The sequence below is a fragment of the Schistocerca gregaria genome, chromosome 10, assembly GCF_023897955.1.
Source record: "Schistocerca gregaria isolate iqSchGreg1 chromosome 10, iqSchGreg1.2, whole genome shotgun sequence".
NCBI classification, from domain to species: Eukaryota; Metazoa; Arthropoda; class Insecta; order Orthoptera; family Acrididae; genus Schistocerca; species Schistocerca gregaria.
Window position 1 is genome coordinate 73,476,165 of NC_064929.1, and position 7,559 is coordinate 73,483,723.

Here is a 7,559-nt window from a genome sequence, read left to right on the forward strand (position 1 = left end):
GGAAGAGAGTGTATTGAACTGAAAAATGGAAACTGAGAACGGGCCAACAAAGAACTGCAATGTTGAGCAAAAGTGAAGAGCCGCGGCACTGCAGTCAAGCGGTCACAGTATTGGACCGTGAAGTGGACAAGCCGTGTTCAAAACTCGGTCGTGTTCATTATTTCTATTTTATTTTTTTCACAATGTTATGATCTGTCCACCAGTCATTGAAATGTTTGTTCTCTTTCTGTAGTGTTGACAGTTGTCATATTACACATTGGTTATAAAAAGAGAGTCATGTGGTAAGGATATGTTACTGTCTCAAGTAAACGTGATGAATAGTGAGTGCAGGGGAAATACCACATAGACGTCTCACAGAAATGAAAACAACAAATGAACGTGAACTATGTTACAACAAGGGAATTCAAGAGTCAAAAATTCCAAAACGGAACGCAACTTCAAAAACGTAAAAAAAAAAATTGTTTCGGCAGAGAACAAAGAAACTGCGTGACTTTGAAACTGTTGTGTTCATTGGTTGCAGCTTATGTGACAAACTATTACGTTTTCATTATTTCCTTGGAAGTGATCATATTCACATTCATTCGAACACCTAAATCGGACACCGAAGCATATCTCAGTCACTCACGAGGCGTACAAATTACGTGCTTCGGTAAGAGATCCCTAACACACGACACACGTATTGTCACTAATGCCGTGTATGGGACACCAGACGTGTTTTCCGGTGGAGGATTCGGTTGACTTGTCGCATTGTCACCAAACCTCTGCGGTTCCCAGTTGAAAGCAAACTCCTTCCGGCTGCTATTAGAATAGTTGTGCAGAACTGTCATTATAGATCTCTTCCTTACTGGTCCAAGCGGACGTTCACCGCGACACACACACAAATTTGAATACAACAAACAGCAAAAAAAAGGAAAAGTTGGCGCAAGTGAGGCTTTGAACGTGGCTCGGCCGCGCGGCAGTCCAACATCATGGCCACTTTTTTGCCTCTTTTGTTCGATATTGTTCTTTTCCTTCGCTACTTTGCTTTTTGCATTACCAAAATCACAGCTGGCATATACAACAATACAGTCTCTATATCACTGTTTTTCACTTCGACTATTTTGCTACGGTAGTGTTCTATCAGATGTGTGTATGTGAGTTGAGTGCGAAACGTACAAAATGACAGCGTTCGCTTGTTTCCGCTCGCACAATACTTGTTCAGCAGTGTTTTCTTTTGCTCGTCTAGTACAAATGTTTGTTCGTAAGTATACGCGAAATGTAGTGAACACTAGTGAATTGCTCTATGGATTGAATGTTTGCTTGTGTATACGAAATGATAATTAAATCGAAACAGGTGTTCTTGTTATACATCAATGGGGACAGAGCTGAAAATGTGTGCCCCGACCGGGACTCGAACCCGGGATCTCCTGCTTACATGGCAGACACACTGAACCACCGAGGACACAGAGGATAGTGCGACTGGAGGGACTTATCCGTTGCACGCATCCTGCGAGACCCACACACCCAACTGTCCACAGTCTACATTAGTAGTACTGTACTACTAATACACTCCTGGAAATTGAAATACGAACACCGTGAATTCATTGTCCCAGGAAGGGGAAACTTTATTGACACATTCCTGGGGTCAGATACATCACATGATCACACTGACAGAACCACAGGCACATAGACACAGGCAACAGAGCATGCACAATGTCGGCACTAGTACAGTGTATATCCACCTTTCGCAGCAATGCAGGCTGCTATTCTCCCATGGAGACGATCGTAGAGATGCTGGATGTAGTCCTGTGGAACGGCTTGCCATGCCATTTCCACCTGGCGCCTCAGTTAGACCAGCGTACGTGCTGGACGTGCAGACCGCGTGAGACGACTCTTCATCCAGTCCCAAACATGCTCGATGGGGGACAGATCCGGAGATCTTGCTGGACAGGGTAGTTGACTTACACCTTCTAGAGCACGTTGGGTGGCACGGGATACATGCGGACGTGCATTGTCCTGTTGGAACAGCAAGTTCCCTTGCCGGTCTAGGAATGGTAGAACGATGGGTTCGATGACGGTTTGGATGTACCGTGCACTATTCAGTGTCCCCACGACGATCACCAGAGGTGTACGGCCAGTGTAGGAGATCGCTCCCCACACCATGATGCCGGGTGTTGGCCCTGTGTGCCTCGGTCGTATGCAGTCCTGATTGTGGCGCTCGCCTGCACGGCGCCAAACACGCATACGACCATCATTGGCACCAAGGCAGAAGCGACTCTCATCGCTGAAGACGACACGTCTCCATTCGTCCCTCCATTCACGCCTTTCGCGACACCACTGGAGGCGGGCTGCACGATGTTGGGGCGTGAGCGGAAGACGGCCTAACGGTGTGCGGGACCGTAGCCCAGCTTCATGGAGACGGTTGCGAATGGTCCTCGCCGATACCCCAGGAGCAACAGTGTCCCTAATTTGCTGGGAAGTGGCGGTGCGGTCCCCTGCGGCACTGCGTAGGATCCTACGGTCTTGGCGTGCATCCGTGCGTCGCTGCGGTCCGGTCCCAGGTCGACGGGCACGTGCACCTTCCGCCGACCACTGGCGACAACATCGATGTACTGTGGAGACCTCACGCCCCACGTGTTGAGCAATTCGGCGGTACGTCCACCCGGCCTCCCGCATGCCCACTATACGCCCTCGCTCAAAGTCCGTCAACTGCACATACGGTTCACGTCCACGCTGTCGCGGCATGCTACCAGTGTTAAAGACTGCGATGGAGCTCCGTATGCCACGGCAAACTGGCTGACACTGACGGCGGCGGTGCACAAATGCTGCGCAGCTAGCGCCATTCGACGGCCAACACCGCGGTTCCTGGTGTGTCCGCTGTGCCGTGCGTGTGATCATTGCTTGTACAGCCCTCTCGCAGTGTCCGGAGCAAGTATTGTGGGTCTGACACACCGGTGTCAATGTGTTCTTTTTTCCATTTCCAGGAGTGTAGATAAGTGGCCATTAACTCATTACTCGCGCCAGACTAAGCTGACGAGTCCCGTAAGAGTTTGGGCAAAGCGTGTGTATTCGCACAGGAGGTGGTAAATGGTCGGGTAGCCGTTAACTATATGAAGATGGTGTCTGTTCCCGAAAGAACAGATACCATTGTGTATACTCCGGTGTACAGACACCATTACAAGTGTTGACCATGGCGACGTTGCTATTTCAACGTACTCAATAGTGCTATATTGCACTTCCTGTCTTTGGACCGCTGACTGTTTATGTTCTGCTTTTTTTCTGTAGTAAGTACTCTTTCTTCCTGTTTTCATAATTGATCTGTGTTCAGTTTTTGACAAGCTGTTCATTAAATCTGAAGGGATGCAATGGGAGTTTCTCTTCGTCAGTATGGAATAAATTGTATGTCCCTTTGGAAGTCTGATCTAGGAGCTGGAGAGATTAAATCTCTGGCCGTTCTTTCTACCAACCTGCCGTCTTCTAAAGTTGTGTCGCCAGCCCAGAAGACAGCCCGTCGGTCGTGGGATCTTCTTCGACGGAGGCTGCTACGCTGTCAAATCGAACCTGTGGTCTTTTTACGGGGTTCCCCCTTGGCCATGTTAGCCTCTGTATGTACAGAGGGCAAGATCTGTAGTACTGGCAAGGATGGTAAGCGACACATCTCATTAATGTATCCTGTTCGGTTGTTGTTGTTGTTGTCTTCAGTCCTGAGACTGGTTTGATGCAGCTCTCCATGCTACTCTATCCTGTGCAAGCTGCTTCATCTCCCAGTACCTACTGCAACCTACATCCTTCTGAATCTGCTTAGTGTACTCATCTCTCGGTCTCCCTCTACGATTTTTACCCTCCACGCTGCCCTCCAATGCTAAATTTGTGATCCCTTGATGCCTCAAAACATGTCCTACCAACCGGTTCGGTTATTATTCAAATATTCACACATTTACACTGTCTTTTACAACACTCGACATAGCTTTCTTAATTGTATGGTAACTTTCCCATCCAACTTCCGAAATATGATACGCATGTCCAGCTCTCGGATCGCACTGTACAGATTATTACATATTAACAATTACGCTTTTGTATGTCCATCCTTTTAGCAGTCTCTGGGACAACGGCCGTTTGCTATCGTGACAAAAAAGAAAAACAGATACAGCCGTCCTTACGATTTTATTTTTTCGCTACCAGTTTCGACGCATCATTGCGTCATCTTCATGCTGTTTTGAGCCTGGCTTCTTTGAATATTCGCTGAAACATGTGGATGTTGTATTTGAATTGTTGTATCACTTGACGGTTGGAGTGCTGACACATCTGCGAATTCAGTAATGCTGGCAACTGGAGGGTTATGCATGGGGATCATATCAACCTATACTGCATCAAAACAGCCTGAAGATGATGCGATGAAGCGTCGAAACTGGTAGCGACAAAATAAATTAAAATCATAAGGACGGCTGTAGGTGTTTCCATTTTATTGTCAAGATATTAACAATTAAGTTACGCCCGATACAGAGTACAACATGAGCGGCTGTGAAGAATACCCGAAACAGAGTGACTATTATAGATTCACATCTAAATTACGCACGATACTGAGACACGTTTCCGTCGCTCTATAACACCCGAAACAGAATCACTAGCGCAGCCGAAGTACGTCGTCTCCTGTGCGCTCCAAACCGACCCAAACTTGTCCGAAGCAGTTCCAAACTCGTGAAATTTAACAAAAAGCGATGGACTCCTAGGGTGACCTTGAGAGATTGTCATACTAGAAAGTGTGTTAAATACAATGAAAAGTGTATAAATAATTAATGAGAGAAGTTAGGCATTTTGGCGCCTAGCACCCGAACGCGCCAACCAATGAGAAGCAAGTTCAGTACAATTGGCCGACTCTCCCACGGAACTGGTACGTGCTGTAGCATCTGTCGCTTGTGCCTCACTCCACTTTTGTACTATACGCTGCTTCACGTGTATCGAGCTTCATCAAGGCGAGCCTCTGGCAAAATAAAATACTGGCGGCCACAGTCAGGAATATCACAATAGACTAGCATGGAGAACTGCATCAAACCAGCCATGGGGCTGAAAATGACACCACCAAAACAAGAACGACAATAATCCATACGATTGTACCTTCCGTTAATAGGCGTTGCTGCAATTCATCGATAATATAGGACTGAGCAGAGAGGATACAAAGAAGGTAGCATGAAAGAAACACGAATGTAGGGTTGCATGAAAGCTTCACCACTGGCCATTAAAATAGCTACCGTAAGAAGAAATGCAGATGATAAGCGGGTATTCATTGGACTAATATATTATACTAGAACTGACATGTGATTACACTTCCATACAGAGATATCAGTACCCAGAATAACCACCTCTGGCCGTAATAACGGCCTTGATACGCCTGGGCATTGAGTCAAACAGAGCTTGAATGGCGTGTACAGCTACAGCTACCCGTGCAGCTTCAACACGATACCACAGTTCTTCAAGAGTAGTGACTGGCGTATTGTGACGATCCAGTTGCTCAGCCACCATTGACCAGACGTTTTCAGTTGGTGAGAGATCTGGAGAATGTGCTGGCCAGGGCAGCAGCCGAACATATTCTGTATCCAGAAAGGACCGAACAGGACCTGCAACATGCAGTCGTGCATTATCCTGCTGAAATGTAGGGTTACGCAGGGCTCGAATGAAGAGTAGGGCCACGAGTCGTAACACATCTGAAATGTAACGTCCACTGTTCAAAGTGCCGTCAATGCGACCGAGACGTGTAACCAATGGCACGCCATACCATCACACCGGGTGATACGCCAGTATGGCGATGACGAATACACGCTTCCAATGTGCGTTCACCGCGATGTCGCCAAACACGGATGCGACCATCGTGATGTTGTAAACAGAACCTGGGTTCATCCGAAAAAATGACGTTTTGCCATTCGTGCACCCAGTTTCGTCGTTGATTACACCATCGCAGGCGCTCCTGTCTGTGATGCAGCATCAAGGGTAACCGCAGCCATGGTCTCCGAGCTGATAGTCCGTGCTGCTGCGAACGACGTCGAACTGTTCGTACAGATGGTTGTCGTCTTGCAAACGTCTCCATCTGTTGACTCGGGGATCGAGACGTGGCTGCACGATCCGTTACAGCCAGGCGGATAAGATGCCTGTCATCTAGACTGCTAATGATACGAGACCTTTGGTATCCAGCACGGCGTTCCGTATTACCCTCCTGAACCCACCGATTCCATGTTCTGCTAACAGTCATTGGATCCCGACCAACGCGAGCAGCAATGTCGCGATACGATAAACCGCAATGGCGATAGGCTACAATCCGACCTTTATCAAAGTCGGAAACGGGATGGTACGCATTTCTCTTCCTTACACGAGGCATCACAACAACGTTTCACCAGACAACGCCGGTCAACTGCTGTTTGTGCAGGAGAAATCGGTCGGAAACTTCCATCGTGTGAGCACGTTGTAGGTGTCGCCACCGGCGCCAACCGTGTGTGAATGCTCTGAAAAGCTAATCATTTGCATATCACAGCATCTTCTTCCGGTCGGTAAATTTTCGCGCCTGTAGCACGTTATCTTCGTGGTGTAGCAATTTTAATGACCAGTAGTGTATGATACACATGTCCGGCACTCGGGTACGCACTGGGCAGATTGAGTATCACATATTAACAGTTAAGTTACGCCCGATATAGAGTAGAACACGTGCGGGTCTGAACAACACCCGAAACAGAGCGACTATTACGTATTCACATCTAAGCAAGGCACGATACAGAGATACATGTCCGTCGCTCCATGACACCCCAAACAAAATGACTAGCGCAGCCGTAGTTCTTCGTGTCCCGGGCGCAGCAAAGCGACCCAAAAGTCTTCGGCTGCAAACTCGTGAAATTTAACAAAAGCGATCTACTCGTATTGTGACCTTTAGAGATTGTCATACTAAAAACTGGATTAAATACAATAAAGTTTTTAAATAATTAATAAGAGAAGTTAGGCGTTTTGGCCGCTAGCACACGAACGTGCCGACCAATCAGAAGCAAAGTTCAGTACCAATGGGCGGACTCTCCCACGCGACGTGTACGTACTGTACCACCCCTCTCCACTTTTGTAGCATATGCTGCTTCACATGTATCAAGCTTCATCAGGGTGAGCTACTAGCAAAGTAAAATACTGACTGCCACAGTCAGATATATCACAATAGACTAGCCTGGAGAACTGCATCAAACCAGGCATTGGGCTGAAAATAACACTACCAAAACAAGAAGAAGAACAATAGGCGTCGCTGCAATTCATCGATACCGAGCGTAGTGGCGCAGTGATTAACACACTGTACTATCATTCGGAAGGGTGATGGTTCAATCACGCGTCTGGTCATCCTGATTTAGGTTTTCCGTGATTTCCCTAAATCGCTCCAGGAAAATGCTGGGATGGTTCTTTTGAAAGGGCACGGCCGACTTCCTTCCCCGTCCTTCGCTAATCCGTTGAGACTTCGCTGTTTGGTCTCTTCCCCAAAACAACCCAACCCAATTCATCGATAATATAGGACTAAGCAGAGAGGATACGAAGAGGGTAGCTTGAAAGCAACACGAATG